The sequence below is a fragment of the Miniopterus natalensis genome, chromosome 12 (genome assembly GCF_054644295.1).
Source record: "Miniopterus natalensis isolate mMinNat1 chromosome 12, mMinNat1.hap1, whole genome shotgun sequence".
NCBI lineage: Eukaryota > Metazoa > Chordata > Mammalia > Chiroptera > Miniopteridae > Miniopterus > Miniopterus natalensis.
The window spans coordinates 31,220,056-31,237,032 of NC_142092.1; the positions used below are offsets into that span (position 1 = coordinate 31,220,056).

A 16,977-nucleotide genomic window follows, 5' to 3' on the forward strand; every position below is an offset into this window, starting at 1 on the left:
GTCCAAACCATTTACCTATCTTAAAAGAAATGTGGTGGGGTTTTTTTCTTTCCTTATTGAGTTGTTTTTAGATATTTACATCTTCTGGATACAAATCCTTTATCAGAAGTATGTTTTACAAACTTTTTCCCCACATATGTGGGCTTGTGCTTTCATTTTCTTAAGTGTGTCTTTTCAAAGAACAAAAGTCTCATTTGATCAAGTTAATTTATCAATTTTATTCTTTGGGCTTTTTGTGGAGTATTAAAATTTTTCTTCTAACCTAATGTCACTTAAATTGTCTCATGTTTTCATCTAGAAGTTTATAATATACGGTGGGACAAAAGTAGGTTTACAGTTGTTTGTATGGAAAATAATACAATAATTAAATAATAACGTAAGAATAAACTGTTTCGCCTACTCACAACTGTAAACCTACTTTTGCCCCTCCCTGTATTATCTTTAGGTCTATGATAAGTTTTGCATTAATTTTTATATATGATGTGAATTGTTATATCTTTCCATGTGTTTGAATTTTACCAGCATCATTTGTTGAAAACACTGTAATTTCTCCATTGAGTTTCCTTGCCATTTTTATTTAAAATCAACTGACCATATACATATGGATATATTTCTGTTCCATTTTTTTTATTCCTGTCTTTACATTAATATCCTACATTCTTTATTACTGTAGCTTTATAGTCTTAAAATTAGGTTGTATATAGTTCCTCCCATTTTGTCTTGTGTTTCAGTTTTTTTGTGGTTATTTCTGGTCCTTTGCATTTGCATATACATTTTAGAATTAGCTTATTGTATTCCATAAGAAACCTTCCTGGGAGTTTGATTGGAATTACATTGACTCTGCCTATTTCAGGAAAATTAATATCTTAACAATATTGGGTGTTATCCATCAACATGATATATCTGTGTATTTATTTAGGTCTTTGATTTCTTCTACCAATGTTTCCTAGTTTTCATTGTGTAAGTCTTACATATATTTTTAAAGCTTATCTCTAAGCATATCATATATTTGATACTATTATAAATGATACTGTATGTTACAAATTCAACACTAGCTTTGCTAGTATGAAATACAATATGGTTGATGTTGAAATACATTTGACTTTTTATATATTGACCATATAACTTTATAATGTTACCAAATGTACTTATTATTCCTAATACCTTAAAAAAGGTCTTTAGGATTTTCTGCAGAGATAATCATATTTTCTGCAAATAAGGACAGTTTTGCTTTCTATTTTTTTGCCTCTTACTAATCTTTCTTGCCTTATTGCATTGGTTAGGACCTCCAGTGTTGAATAGAAATGGTGAGGGAGGATACCCTTGTCCTCTTTCTGATCTCAGAAAGAAAACATTCTGACTTGCATCATTAAGTATGCTGTTAGTTATAGGTTCTTTGTAGATGCCCTTTCTCAAGTTGAGGAAGTGCCTTTCTATTTCTAGTTTGCTGAGAGTTTTTATTTATGAGTGAATGTTAAATTGAGATAATCTTATGCTTTTTCTCTTTTATTTTGTTACTCTGATACCTAATGATAATGCTACTTTGACCTTATTGGATGGTTTTTTACATGTCGGTATTAAAACTGATTTATCTTCATCCAAAGTACATTCTGGGAATTTTAGGATCAGGATGATAAATGCTATTTACTGACTAACACAAACAATATCTCTTAAAATTGTTTTGGTGATTTGGGAAATTGGATTATATGAATAAAAATTATAATAACAACAATTTATGTTAACATGCAATGAAAATTTTTGTTCTGCCATATACTTCCAACAATATTAAACATTTAGTTTTGCTATGGGGGTTTAAAAAATTTGTTATGTATATTTATTTATGTATCTAGCTTAGACCATAAACTCCCTGAGGAAAAACTCTATGCCTTGTAAATCATCTAGCATATTCTTGCTTTGATAAATATTATATAACATTTATTAGAATAATTACATTGCAGAATTACCTGAAAAGTTTAAATTATATGAAATAGAATTCCATGAGGTGCTTCAATAGATCCTTTTTCATTTTCCCTCTTGTAACAATCATGAACTTGAAATTTCTCTCCTGTATAAGTTTGCTAAATGCTTACATTGTAGTAAGTACCACCTCTGTAATTACATAAGATAGCTATAACTAAATCATTGTTTGATATGTAACCATAAATCAATAGTTATAACTAAATCATTAAGCATATTGTTGATACTTTCCATGATTATATTTTATGAAGTATCTCACCCCATGAGTTGCATTTACATTTATTGACTGTATGAAATGACATAAAAAGCCAAATTACAAATAGCTCTGTTAAAGGCAGCAGTGGGACTACTTCTATAATGTATGCTTTAAGTGAATAGTAGTGAAAGAAAGAAAATAAATAGTAAATCTCAGGGATGGATGTTATAACCTACTGGGACATGTCAGATTTTGTAGATTATGATAACCTGTGATTTTCCCAGAAAATCTGGATGTACTGGAACAGTACATCAAAGTGGGAATATAACTGAAGCATTAGAAGGCTTTTGTAGTTCTCTGTTGCACATGAAGTAAAAATATGTTGCTTGTTAGGAGATATATTGGTTAAAGGATCATCTAAGCATCATCCTCTCTACCTAGAAATAGAAGTATGTATACTCAGAAATCACAACAGTGAGCAGTGTTTCAAGCTATTTGATAGTGTACATGTGTAGCTTATAACTAACTACTATCACATCTTAATGTAATTATTGATATAACACATTGTTTGAGGACTTTTTTAGCCCCTGATATTACTCCTAAGCCTGGGAGGATGAGAGATAGGGCACTAGCTCTGAGATTCTATAGAATCCTGCCTCAGTTAGGGTGTGCAAAGAATGAGGTGAATAAGTGACATGAATAGGTTTTACAACTTCAGTATTAGTTTCAAGTTTAATGGGAAGAAAAGTAAAATTGAACATTAGAAGTTATGTTGTTTTTTAAATGTTGGTTTATCTTATTTGATCAATGCATAACAGAGGGAAACTGGGCAAATATCAGGGTGATAATTGTTTTATTGAACAAGAGCTTTTTTGTAACAATAATGTTACATCTATTATGTGACATTGTAAATATTATTTTGTTTCATGCATGAGTATATTGGTATACAAGAATATTTATGTTTATTTGAAACCATTTAGTCTTTAGCAGAAATTGCTGAGGTGCTGATTTAATGTCTCATTATAAGAAAACTTTGCATTCTAGTATAATTAATTTTTAGAATGCAGAATAGATTTAATGTCTTTTCTAGGTACCTGATTTGTAGCTTTTGGATTTTCTCAGCCCCTGCCTTCTATCGTCCAGTTTGTCACAGATCCCATGACAAAGCTAGTGAGTCTGTGCACTCCTGTCTAAGTTGGGTTGTAAGCCAGGAAGTGATCGAGGGCAAGAGGAGGATCCCAGACCAAGGTTTTTTTATGTGTAACTATCTTTGGCAATTAGGAACTTGTTATAATAAAGTTTTCCTCCCATCATGTCACTACATAGTTGTTTAAATATTTTTCTTGATTGTAAAAGCAACACATATTTTATAAAGAGGGAAGGAACTGGTATCCATATCTCATCACCCATAAACAGTGTAGATTACCTTCTTTAGGTAATAATATTTAAAAAATAAAATTGCATTAGTATCATTTTTGGAAGATGCCCTCTTTTAAATTCCACCTTCTCTCAAAATACACCGTATTCTGTGTAGAATGGGTAAGAAGATAGTAGAATGAGACGATGGATAACTAAAGAGGGCTGAAATGATTCTTAATGAGAAGAGTCATAGGGAAAAGCTGCCCTGTCAGATGACTGAAGCACAGACCAAAAAGGGAAAAACAGACGTCTGACCCTCATGAGCATGACCATGGAAATGGAAGGTTATGTAAACAGAGGCGATTGTTGATGTTTCATATTATTTATACATATCACTTATACTTTTAAAAATATATTTTGATTCTGGTTGCTTTTTAGTTAGCTTTGTGCATCCAAATGAAAAGCAGTGTCTTCTCAATAGAGGACTACCCCATACGGGTGCCAATTTTATGCTTATAAGTTCTTTATTCTCAAAATTTAATCAGTAGGATCCTGTCCTCGAACTTCCCAGGTGTGTTTTCCACTTTTCAGAAATGTGATTGGGGTTGAAATGATTCCTGTTTATCTGAATGAGAGCACTTTGGAAAAATTCCTTGGATTCTAAGATAACTAGATGAAATATGTTGCATAAGTCATGTCAGAGCCAACAGTTGTCACCTGGCACTAGAGCCTGATGAAATTTTAAAATGCTGGCTCCTTGCCTGTAGCGTTCAGTTACAGTTCTATAGAAAGTCTGTGTGTACAGATGAAGCAGTTCTTGGTAATGTAAGATTCATCTCTCAAGTGACAGGGCTTGAGTTTATTACAGAGCTCCCTGCTCTGCGCTCCCAAGACATACTCAGGGAGGCTTTGTTTTAATTTCTCATTGCTCTCTTTGGCCCACTTATAAGAAAATGGAACAGGAACTCAGCTTGTCGAAAAAGCTTAGAATTTATTTCTAGTTAAGAATCCAGCTCAGTGCAGGAATGCTTTAAATAATATTCCCTGAAGATAGTCAAATTTGAGTTCTCAGGTACTGCTTTTATTTGTGGCAGTTGACTCCTTGTCCAACCTGGTCTTCACTTTCATCTGTATTCAGAACTCCTGCATCCATCTTTACTTACTGGCAGTTTGTTCTTTTCTGACAGAATGATAAAGATGTACTCAGTAATAAACTCATGCTCTTTGACTCCACAAAAAACTGCAACTACAGGGCTGTATACTTCACACTGAGCCAAACCGTCTTCTAAAAATTACATTAGATTTTGCCATTCCCAGACTTTACAACTCCTCTCATAGGAAAACTGTACATTTTAAAAAATGTCTGAATGTCAAACAGATGCAAACCCTTAAAAATCCCTTTGTTCTGATTCCCATCCCTGTTATATTTCTTCTCCATGTGTAACTATTCTCCTATTTTTTATCGGAATCATTTTATTTGTATGTGTCCCTATAAATCATGGAGTTTTATTTTGTGTGCACACAAACGCTGGATGTGCATGCATTACTAGTATTATGCTTTGGACATTATTTCACTTGCCCTCAGCATTGTTTTAAAGACCTGTCTATATTTTGGGGAATATAGTTTCATTTCTTCCAACTGCTGCATGGTATTCTACAGGGAGCCTTTGCTTCATTTTATTTATCCAGTGCATTGAACACCTAGATTACAAGGCCTTTTTATAACTGACTCCATATTTTCAGGCTGTCTCTTGCACTTTCTGCAACTGAAATCCCAGCTACATGAAGTTAATCACTCTTGTATGAAAACAATGCACTTTTTGTATTGCCATGCTTTTGCACATATTTGTAATTTTTCAATGACTACTTTTCAAGAGTTGACTCATATATCATTTTCTTGATGAAGACTTCAGTAGCCTTTTCACACTTGAGCTAGTTGCTCTGTACTCTGGTCATGCAGCACCTTTTATCTTAGTAAGACAGAAGCCAGTATTTCTGCCTAAAAGTCAACTTTTCCTCTCGATTCGTTGAAGACAGGTGATATTAGAGGTATCTGTATATTTTGCTCTAGTTTGGGGAATTGCTTATATTTGGCAAGCAATAAAAAAATTGAATGAATGAAATGTGTTTAGGTTCTTTAAAATAAAATACTGACAATATCAGCACAAATGATTCTCATATGCAAGAGGAGGTTGGAACACAAGTACAAGATAGTATTCAAGAGAATAGCATGCAGGAGGCTGAACCCTAAAATGAACCGAGGCTTATAAAGAAGTGGAGGACTACAACATGTTATGCTCAGATCATAAGAAACTAGAAAAAGGGTAAACTACTGTTCAGGACAGGTGGTGTAATACTAGATGCTGGAGTGAAGGCAGAGCTGTGGAACTCCTGTGTTGGTTTCACCTTCAAAAGAAAATAATATTCAGATTCAGTTAAGAAACTAATGTTGGTAGCAAGGGAATTAAAGTCCAAGGAAGGTGAGGCAGTGATGAGAAAGCACCTTCATGCTCTAACTAGTTAATGCTCTAGGATTAAAATGGCTTACAGAAATGAACGGTTTGGTGATCTTTGAGCAATTATGGCCAGTATCAGAGGTGCCAAAAGACTTAAGACAATTCTTTATTTGATCCTTAGACAAATGGTTCATGAAGACATACCTAGAAAAGAAGTGGTCCTCTAGAGTCCACATGGGTTCACCAGGGATGTATCATGTTAAACTTCTGTAATTTCTTTTTTTACCATTTAGGTGAGTAAGCTGATTTTGGCAAGGCTTTGGACAAAATGTCTTATGATATGTTTGTGAAATAAATGGTCAAATTAGGTGTTGTTTTAGGAGATTCATAGACAGTTGAAGAAATTTAATGTGGGCTTGGAGAGAGGTATTTCTAGTGACATGACATGGCTCATTTTTTGTCCTAGTAATCATTTTTATCACTAACTTGATTGAAACATGCCCCTCACATTTGCATATCACATAAAGCTAGGAGCAAAAGCTAATAGTTTGGATGAGAGGATCAGGATTTTAAAAAAGCTTAGCCATCTAAAATGATTGGCTGAATCTAAAATGATCTGTAAAAGTGATTAATATAGAATTCTGTATATAGTGTCAAATTATTGCACTAGTCAAGAATCAAGTTGATATATTTTAAGAGTAATTAATATGAAGAAAATCTAGTAATCTCTGATATAACTGTTAACTGCCGTGTCCCAGGTGTAGATTTTTTAAATACAGGTGCAGTGTTTGGAATAAGGAAGGCACATTCTATATACTGATGAGCAAATACCCTTGTGTTCATGTATAGCTTCCAGCCTTTAAGAAATGTCTGGGAACTCTGTCATAAAAGAGATATCTCAAAGTATCAGAGTGGTTTCCTTATTAAAACTTAACTTTTGTGTATATGTGTGTAGAATGAGGAATTATCAGAATAGCTATTTTCAAATAAAGACTGAAAAAGGAATTAGCTTAGTTATGTATTTGTTCAGCTTTTAAAAGAAAGTATTGACTATCTACAATAGGCTGGAAATTATTCCAGGCATTGGGATTAAAAAACAGGAAAAAATGACCTTATCTTTACCCTTTGTGGCACTGACATTCTGGTAGAAAAGTCAGACATTAACCAAATGATTACGTAAGTAAATGTAAATTGTAGTTTTGAAAACTGCAATGAAGGTAGAGGTAGATGGCACCCTGAGAGTGTATAGTAGGTGCCCTTGATTTGGTTAGTAAGGGTAGGGAAGTGATGCTCGAGGTGGGAAAGAGCGTGCATTCACTAAGTGAAAAGGGGAGAAGACGGTCCAGGATGAGTGAGCAGGTGATTGTAAAGGGCAGGAGCCTGTCCGACGCACAGAGGATATCCTCCAAACCTGAAAAGGAAGAGAGTTCGGGCCACTCAGCCCTTGAAGGCCTTGATTAGAAGTTTATTCTGTATCTAGAACATTTGCTGGTCTTACTTAGAAGACTATCTGATTTAAATTTGGGAAGATGTCTTTGGCTACCGCATGGGGAGTTTACTGGAGGGGAGGCCAGAGAGGATGTGGTAAACCACCTGAAGAGGGATTGTAGTCGGGTGGACAGGGGACATTGTGCTGCAAGAAATTGGACTTGTCAGTGAGGGTGGAATTCAGCTTTGGGGGTCAGCTAGGGGAAACGAGAGTACTGTGTTTGGGGGCTGAAGACTTGGGTATGAATCCCAGTTTTGCCACTTGCTAGCTTGGTGGCCTTGTGCAGATCAATGATTTTGATCGTTGTAGTTTCAGATTTCCATTCTCAGTTGTTTTGGAGCACTCACTGACAGGCATAGTCAAAAAATTACAATGACTGCATGCTTTCAACTTTCTGGTAACAGCCAAGTTGCTAGATGCAGTTCAAGATCAGATATAGGTAAGCTTTTTTTGTGTGCTCTCAAAAGCAAGAAGGTGTTTTAAGAAATTTTGTAGCAAAATCATAAAGCAAAAAATTAGAAACTAAAAAATTCTCAAATGTATTTTTTGGTAAGGTAGTACTTTCTATCTTAAGTAATATTCAAGTACATAGAGATACACATAATATGTCTGCTGTAGAGTGTTGCCTGTGTATATGTATGTGTGTGAATCCATGCAGATGCACAAAAGAGCCTGTGAGTGAAAATATACCTTTAGTTTTTGAAATGCTTTAATTTAAAAGCCATGATAAAATAAAAATCAGGGTAAAATGTGTTCTTTAGCTACTTTTTTTGAGACAGGAAAGCAATATTTCTTATAACTCATAGGAAGGGGTAACATTATTTATTCACGTATTTATGGATACAAAATTCATTCAGCAGATATTTATTGAATACCTAAGATGTTTATAGCTTCCTCTAACCTGTATTTTTATTAAAGTTATTTGTATATGTTACCACTAGTCTTAAAAATCTGTGTCTAGGTAATATATGACATGTCCTTTTGAAGTAAGGCAAAAGGCAAGCATGCAAATATAACCTAAAATTTTAAACTTATGCAACCTTCTAGCAGAATCCCCAAAACAACTTCAGTTGTAGCAGTCTGCACATTTAATTAAGTTTTATGTTATTGTCCTTGAATATTTTGTTGATTTTATGGTCTATAAGAATTATTCTGTTCTAAAGGTATTACCAATAGTGTGTGACTTCTACATGTTTCTTATTATTTGAGATGTTTCTGTACAGTGAAGAAAATACTGTTTGTTTTAGTTATTTAATGCTTTTTCTTTGGAGAACTAGAGAGACTAATTGCTGAAAACCAAGTGCATTTTAGGGGTGTTTAAACTTTGAATTTGCTTCTGGATCCAAGGGTGATAGTAGACATGTCTGAGTGAAAAATCACATCTTCCCACCGACTTCCATGTAGGCTGATTATGACAGTAAAAGATGGACCAGGTACTGTGCTAAGGACTCGACATGCATTTTTATTTAATCTTTTCATCAACCCTGTGAAGTGTGGTTATTTTTATTCCAGTTTTACAGATGAGGAAGCTAGGGTTTAGGGAGGTTGAATAACTAGTAAATAGATAGGCCGAGGTTCCATCCCAAGTCACTTTTTTTTTTCCCACTGAAAATATTTTATTGGCCTTTTGGATAGAAACGGGAATTTATTTGCCAGGAAGAATGATCCCATCATACTTCTGCTGGAACCAGGACATGGCCTCCTGTTTGCTGATTGTGTTTGGCCCCAGTGCAGCCTGTCCTGCATTTCTTGTCTGCAATGTTGAAACCTGGCCTACCCAGCACCACATAGAAGTCCAGGCCGTAGATACCAATGCTTGGGTCATACTTGATTCCCAGTTTGATGTGTTCCTGGATCCCAAAACCAAAGTTTCCGGTATCTGAGAAGTTATTTTATCGTAATTCGTACTCTCGCACCTTTAGAACTCTCTCCAAGATTGCTTCTGCCTTGGCCCCACGGACTGTGCAGTGGACGGCAATCTTTTCGTTTCTCTTGATGCCAAAGGATCTGACGATGTATCTGGCTTTGGAGAACACAGGGGTCTAGCCTGTGAGCTGCTCCAGGACCTTGGCCCCCCTGGTCAGTCTGTCTCTACTCTCCCCCACACAGATGTTGAGGCAGAGCTTGTGGATGCGAAGTTCCTGCATGGGGTTCTCCTTTTCACCTTGATCCTGCGCCATGATGAGAAACAGGAAGAGAGAGTCCCAAGTCACTTTTGATTCCAAGAGTGTTATGCTATTTTGAAACAGATGATTGGGTTAAAAAAAAAGGTTGAATGAAATAATTTTACACTTACCTCCTAGAGCCATGCTTCTTACTTTTTGCTATGGTACTATAATACACAGCAGATACAAAGGTAGAAATAAGAAAACTATAGTGATCCCTGAGTAATGACAGGTTTCTTGTTGCTTTTGTAGTAAGTTTTTAAATAGCTAATGCATACGCATAGTAAAAAATGATTCAGCCCAGCCGGGCGTGGCTCAGCGGTTGAGTGTCGACCTAGGATCCAGGTGATCGGGGTTCGATTCCCGGTCAGGGCACATGCTCAGGTTGCGGGCTCGATCCCCAGTCAGGGGGCGTGCAGGAGGCAGCCCATCAATGACTCTCATCACTGATGTTTCTCTCTCTCTCTCTCTCTCTTTTCTTCTCTCTGAGATCAATAAAGATATATTAAAAAAAAAAAAAGCTTCAGATAGTCCAAGACTGTATACAGTGCAAATCATGTCTCCTTCCCACTCTAGCTTCCTGTTCTATATAGAGTCAACCACTGTATCTTCCAGAATAACCAGAAGGTCTAAAGAAACAAACTGGAAAAAGCCAGGTCTGGCACTGAGTTGACATTTGGATGGACAGAGCCAGAGAAAACTGGAGCCAGATAAAGAGGAGATACTCAGTGCTTCGAGTGCAGACAGGCCATCACATTAGCCTCTTCCCTTTAGGAGTAACAGAAAGCCCTCCCAGCATGCTTGCCTCATTTTATAGGTGAGGACAGTGGTTAAAACGGTCACATGGGTAGGTGTATGGAGAGCAGAACACAAATGCAGGTGTGCTGCTTATTTTTCCATTCCAGTGCAGTGCAGGCAGCCTCTGCATTTGAGAGTGCGAATAACTGTACACTTGAAGTGGTCTAAAATTAACTAGTTTCTACAGGCAAGCTCGACAGCAAATTTCAGAAAGCTTTTTTTTACTTTTAAAATACATTTTAAAATATTTTAGAATAGATACAGATTGACAGAAAGCTTGTAAAGATAGTACAGCCTTCCCATGTACCTCCACCCAGTTTTCCCCAATATTAACAGGTTTCACCACCATAAAGTAACTCTTTTCCCACCTTTCCAAACTGTACTTTTCAGAAGGAAATCACTGTGCAGCCCACTCTGAGAGAGTGGGAATTATGTTCCACCTCCTTGAAGGTGGAGTATCTTCATAAATTATTTTGAATACTTCTGCATTAGCTATTTGTTTTTCCTCCCCCATTTATTTCTTTAGTCAATCATTTAATTATATAAATACGGATTCATAGATATTTATTTTATACGTTTGTTTATAATCCACTTTTATTTTTTTTGCTCAAATTATTCTAACTTTGGCCATTGGGATCTTTTTAATTGGCTCCCGAGTCTTTTTGACATACCTTCATTACTGTGGTGGTGTTTTTTTCTTTTTGAATACTTCCTTAGTTTCCGGCACTGTAGAATGCAACAGACTCACCTTTGTAGTTCCTGCTCCACTCTTTGAGTCGATCATTTCTCCAAGGAGCCCTGGTTCCTCCTACTGGAAAATGGTATTAGATACCAAGACCTGGGTGTCAGATGTAATAGCAGCTCTTTTAAAGCCAAATATTGAGTTGCAAAGAAAACTTTAGCTATTGTTTCAGGTAGGGCTGAATTAGGTCATTGCAATAATTTATTTGTTAATATTGCTGGAATATAAAATTTACCTAAGTGAGTTGAATAGAGTGATCCTAAGAATTTTCAAAGTAAAATTCTAAGAAATATTTTATTACTCTATTATATTACTTAAAAACAAACAAAAGCTTGCCCTTAATTTGATACATTTTTTGATAGCCTTGACCAGAATCTGAGACAAAAATTTCAAAACATGGTAATTTGAAGCAAGTTGGGATTAAGTTGGGGATATTGGAAAGACTTTATACTCCATTAGGAAAATTAGCAAGCACAGAATCTATGAAGGACAAGTAATTCATATTTATGTAAAGAATAATACTTTCTTTTGCATCACTGAGCATTTTAAATCTCTGTATACAACAGAGAATTGAAAGAGAATATTAAGAGAAAGCAAAAAAAAAAAAGTAAAAAGAGAAAAATATGACCATTGAGTATAGTTAAAAGGTCTAGACAGTCGCCCTAACTGATTTATGTCATTCCAGAAGAAATGACATAAATATCCCTATTAAAAATCAGCCTGTTACAACTAGAATTGAGATTTTCCTAATCTGGGATATCTGCATATAGATCAGACAATGCTTTGGGGGATAGTTTAAAGCAATTTGTATGTGTGTATTTGCAATCTTAGTACTGATAAATGATTCTTTTAAAAAATATATGTTTTTATTGATTTTTTTTTTCGCGAGAGGAAGGGAGAGGGAGAGACAAAGAGAGACATCGATCTGAGATAGAAACATTGATCAGTTGCCTCCCACACATGCCCCAACCAGGATCGAACCTGCAACCTGGGTATGTGCCCTGACTGGGAATCAAACTGGTGACCTTTCGGTGCATGGGACAATGCTCAATCAACTTAGCCACACAGGCAGGGTTGAGGAATGATTCTTGAAAGTTTATTTCTAAATTTCATTTTTGCCCTGCCTTGCTATGCAAGTATTCTATTTTATTCTTCAGCATTGGTAGATGGTATTTCACTTAAGTAAGTTGAATTTTTATAGCTCATCAAGCAACCAGGTCAAAAGAATCATAAGATCTGATAGGCAAATGAATAAAATGTATGTTGATTGTAAAAAATAAAATCGTTGACTGAGAATTGGCTAAATGCTTTTTTTCCTGAGCTATAGTCATCACTGTCTGTCCTAATCTATCTTAATTTTCTATGTCTTAGTTTAACTGTAAACAACAGTCTTTTAAATCACTGTAAATAGAAAAGCATTGAGCTAAACTGATAGTGCAGGATTGCAATTGTAAGAAGCACAGCACTAATGAGAAAGAGACCCAGGCTGGTAAATACTGAAGCAGAGGTAAGTGAAGCAGTCTCTAATGAATAAGCACAGAAAAACTGTGTGAGCCAGAGATACCCGGGGAGTCCTAGGGCGGAAATAGCTGGAAAGCCTCTAGGGGGATGGACCTGCGTGGGGAAATCATAAAATAAAGGTCTGAGCGTGGGCTGCTGGTGAGTCCAGAAGCTGGCACAGATTGCCAGGGAGAATGTGAGAAGCCAACTATGTGTCTTCTTCAGAGTTCAATGAAAGTGATAAAGCCTATGCTTGAGAGCCAGGAAACACTGATCTGGGATGGGACATGCCCTGAAGGAAACTTAAATGTATCGTGTCCACATTGTGTTTAGGTGTGTTTAGGTGTGTTATGTCATTTAATTTTTACATCAGCTCTTTGAAGGAGGATATAATTACAATATTGCAGATGGAGGAAATAAGGCACAGGGGGTTGAGAATATGCTACAAACCACACAGCAACTAACTGGAGGCAAACTCAAAGCCGGGCTTAAAAATCTGAATTTTTAATTTCAAAGCAGTTTGGGGGACCACGATAGACAAAATCAATTTATTATAGCATAGGTGCAAACTCTTAGGGCCTGGGACAACCACCAATACATTTTGAAGTTTCTGGGTTGAATTGGAGAAGAGAAAGGAGTTTAAAGTGGTGGTTATTAGTTTTAGAGAGTTTAGGGCAATTGAAAAATGAGAGTTATGGTGGGTTGCTAAATTGAGAGGGCCTCAGAATGGACTGAGAACTCACGGAAATAGCTGATGTAGCAAATGGGCTTGGGGATTGGCTGAAAGGTGTAGGAGGGGTTATTTGTTTCTTTTATCATTTCACATTCACTTTGAACTTGTTAGGATTCCTGTAGACTAAAGAGAGAGGAAGGCAGGGAGAGAGAGAGATAGAAACATCAGTGATGAGTCCTTGGTCAGCTGCCTCCTGCACGCCTCCTGCTGGGGATCAAGCCCGAAACCCAGGCATGTGCCCCGACCAAGAATTCACTCCTGATCCCATCATAGGTCGATGCTCAACGGCTGAGCCATGCCGGCTGGGCTAGAGAGTGATTTTTCACTCACCCTTTTGGGGGAGGATTAATATTTGGGTTATTCTTAGATTCTGGCAAACTGGTGTTAATTTATTAATCCATCTGTGAGTGGGAAAGAAGAATAAAAAAAAGCCCACAGTGAATTGTAAGGATGTAATATTTTTTTTAAAATGGTGTGTTTATATTTACAGAGTAAATCTCAAGAGCAAATTAATTATATTTCTGTAGTTCTTGAAGTTAAGTAGGCTAAGTAGGGAAAAAACATGATTTAATCTTGCTTTATTGCTGGCCAAATCTCTAGGCTGGCCATTTTTTCCTTTTAATAAAAATGCTTGTGGTTCCTTTTCTTCCCATTAGCTCATAGTTGAGAGCTCTGTGAAGTTGTCTGTGAGACGGAGTGTATTAGGCTTGCCTGATTAAAATTGTTCATGAGAGATCAAGCAGACAAGGGACTTTTAGCATAATTAAAAAAGCATTGCTAGCCTTTAAAGATGAGATTGCAGAGATTTTTGAATTTATGTCCACCTGTAGGGAAGTGTGTTTATGTAATTAGATTCCGGTTCTCTCATGAACCCTTCTTACTAAGTCATACACGGTGCCCTTTCCTTTTATGGAATATTATCTTCTCATGCAGGAGACAAGAAGAGTTGAGAGGAGCCAGAACTTGAATGAACTGAAGTGTTTCCCTCGAAAGATCGCAATGTGATAAGTTAAACAATCATTTACCTCCTTATGTCAACCAGTTTATTTATAAAAGGAGATGCAGGAGGGAAGATGAAGATAGTAGGGGAAAAATGAAAACAGATCGCATATCCTGTTTTCTCGGGCTAATCTGAGAAAAATTACACCTGCACTTGGAAAATAGCTCTCTTTTGTCTGATGGACATCTCAACTGACAGGTTTTTAAAAAGTTTTTTGTCTTTTCATTTTGCAGCCCATAACTTTGTATATCTGGGCTCCGAAACCGTTCAGTTATTATATCGTGTTTCAGAAAGAAAAAAGATGATCACATTTAATGTGGTTTAAAATGGCTTCTTCTTTTGTCCTTTTAAAGCTCTGTCCACTACTGTAGGCTGTTTGAGTACTTTATAGAGCACTTCAGTTTCTTCCTGTGTGTTTTTAAAAATACATTGGAGTTCTTCAGAAAGGAGCCTTTTTTAGCATAAATCAAAATGTTATTGCTGTAATGAGGCAGCATTCTGGAAGAAAATTACCAAGGTGTGAACTTTTTCTTTTTTGGCTACATGTAGAAAGCATTACTCTCAGGAGACTAAGGGCTTCTGAACATGTGCACATTTTCTTTAGGGAAGGCGTTTTCCACAACGAATAAGTAATGCTTTGTTTTCACTCAGAATATTACTTTAAAGCAGCGATTTTCAGCCTTTTTCATCCCATGGCACACAAACTAATTACTAAAATTCTGCAGCACACCAAAAAATGTATTTTTTGGCTATCTGACAAAAAAGTAATGGATATAATTTTGATTGATTCACACCCAATAGCTATTGTTGTGTTGGCTGTTGTCACTTTTTGATTTGACAGTCTAAGGGAAAAGAGATTAGTGCCCCTGACTAAATAGTCAAGTATTGCCTATTTTAAAAAAATTCTTGGGGCACAGTGGTTGAAAATCGCTGCTTTAGAACATTCCTCATGTAATTAGGATAATTTTTCCATTAGCTGAGAGTAGTTCTCAAAGCTTCTTGACTTTTTTTTTTCAGTTCTATCTTATTTTGCATTTTTAAAAGAATTAATTTTAGTCTTATTTGAACATAAAACAGCAATATCCAACAGGAACCCCAATAATTTCCATGTCAGCTCTGGGCAAGAGAATAAGATGATAAAAGAGATCCCCCAAACCAAAATGTACTTTAAGGTATTCTGGTTATAGAGTAAGACTGATTTTAGGAATCTAATCAAACATACATTGACCAGGCATAAAAATATTTTAATTTAAAATCATAAAGAATTGAGGAGCAAAGGATCCTGACATTTTAAAGGGTGGGAGTTTTCTGATGTCTCATATTATCTGCAGGGGGAGAGCACTAAACAAGGTTGTGTCTTGAAACCGTAAAATCTGTGAATAGTTTTGTTTGTGGGAGGAGGTCACGGAAAGGTTATTTCTTTGGCTTTCTTTTTCTTGACAAGTAATCAGAGTAGTTCACAGATCTCCTAGTTTCCAAACCGTTTAATAGTCTTGAGAATTAATCTTTGCATCAAATTATGTATCACCCTTACATTTTTAAAAAATTTATCTTTATTGTTGAAAGTATTACAGATGTCCCTCCACCCAGCATCCACTGTTTTATCAGAACTGCACAATTAAGTAGGTTAGATAAGAATAGTTGCTTCAATTAAGACATAATTTAGGGTAAAATTATATAGAATTAGCAAGGTATAGTATATGTTATAATGTGGCAACTAGTGTATCTCTGTCATAGGCATTATGATTTATTTTATTTATCAAAAAAAGGAAAACCGTAATGTTATATTGTTTAATTTTAGACACTGGTTATTATACCCATTTAATTTCTTATTCATCCACCATTCAGTCAATAAACACTTAGTGAACCTTTCCCATATATCAGACATTGGCCTTGAACATTGGTGATACAGAGATGAATGACTGTTTTTCAGGTGTGTGTTTTTTTAGCATATAAATTCACAAAGAATTCTTAATATGGGTAGAGTGACATACATATAAAAGAAAGTATATCTAATTTTTGGAATGTCAGAGGAGACTTCAACAGAGGAGTCTGTAAGGATGAAAGTTCCTTGATCAGGCCAAAAATAAGAGGAAAATTGAGAACAGCAAGTACAAATTCATTGCATTTTTATAAGACTTGCCAATATTTTAATTTAGTGTTTCTGGAATATATAAGAGAAATAATTGGAAATGATGCTGGAAAAGAAGGCAGGAAGGTCTCCCATTCACGAGGCTGATGAGTTTAGACTTTACTTGTAAAGAGTTATACGGCACTAAAGGAAATGAAGCAGGATGAGTAACATGAGAAAATGTGGAGTTTTGAAAAATAAATTGGGCAGAATTATAGGAAATATTTGGAGAGAGAAGAAAGATGCTGCATGCAGTGATCATCATATGGCCCCTATTTCTTTAGTGAACTGGTAGGCAGTCTTATATCACTGGGTTTTTGAGCCAGACAGGCTTAATTAATTTCAGATCCTCAATCTAAACATCCCCTTAACATCCCATAGCCTAAGGTTTTTTATCTGTAAAATGTGCATGATGGCTGTCTTGCAGTATT

The 16,977-nt window shown here is 35.8% G+C and overlaps 1 protein-coding gene and 1 pseudogene across 1 annotated transcript in view; one reads left to right on the top strand and one right to left on the bottom strand.

Moving 5' to 3' along the window:
- RFX3 (regulatory factor X3) overlaps positions 1 to 16,977 on the top strand; it is a 253,325-nt gene that overhangs the window by 59,696 nt on the left and 176,652 nt on the right. The window lies entirely within an intron of this gene.
- Positions 9,123 to 9,666, bottom strand: LOC107538111 (large ribosomal subunit protein uL5 pseudogene; annotated as a pseudogene).